Genomic DNA, 510 nt, shown 5'->3' with positions numbered 1-510 from the left:
TCCAAGAAGGATATTTGATGGCTGTTTTTTAAAGTAACCTGAGGCGGTGCAGTTTGGATGTTTCAAAGTTACAAATCTATAATTTTCTATGAAGAGAAATGACTACCCACTGTTTAGCCCTGTCACTGAAGAAGAACGTTGAAACTGTGGTCTCCCCTCCTCTGCCTACTTCCTCAGCCAAAAAAAAATTAACTAACGTATTCATATGTTTTAACATAAATATAATGGAAATCATGGCCTGCAGAGGGAACAAACTCTTAGCTGTTTATGGGAAACCAATAAAAATGGGTGATAACATGGATGGAGCTGGAAGGGATCATGCTTAGTGAAATAAGCCAAAAAGAAAAAGAAAAATACCAGATGGTTTCACTCATAGCAGGAGTATGAGGGATCATACATATATATACACAGAGAGAGAAAGAAATTGTAATAAAGTAAAGAAGAATACCAACTAACAACTATAACCCAGAGACATTCTATGGGAGGAGAGAGGAACAAGGTCAAAACGGG

This window comes from Condylura cristata, unplaced genomic scaffold (assembly GCF_000260355.1).
Source record: "Condylura cristata isolate star-nosed mole 26May11 unplaced genomic scaffold, ConCri1.0 scaffold00171, whole genome shotgun sequence".
NCBI classification, from domain to species: Eukaryota; Metazoa; Chordata; class Mammalia; order Eulipotyphla; family Talpidae; genus Condylura; species Condylura cristata.
This window is presented reverse-complemented; position numbering follows the sequence as displayed.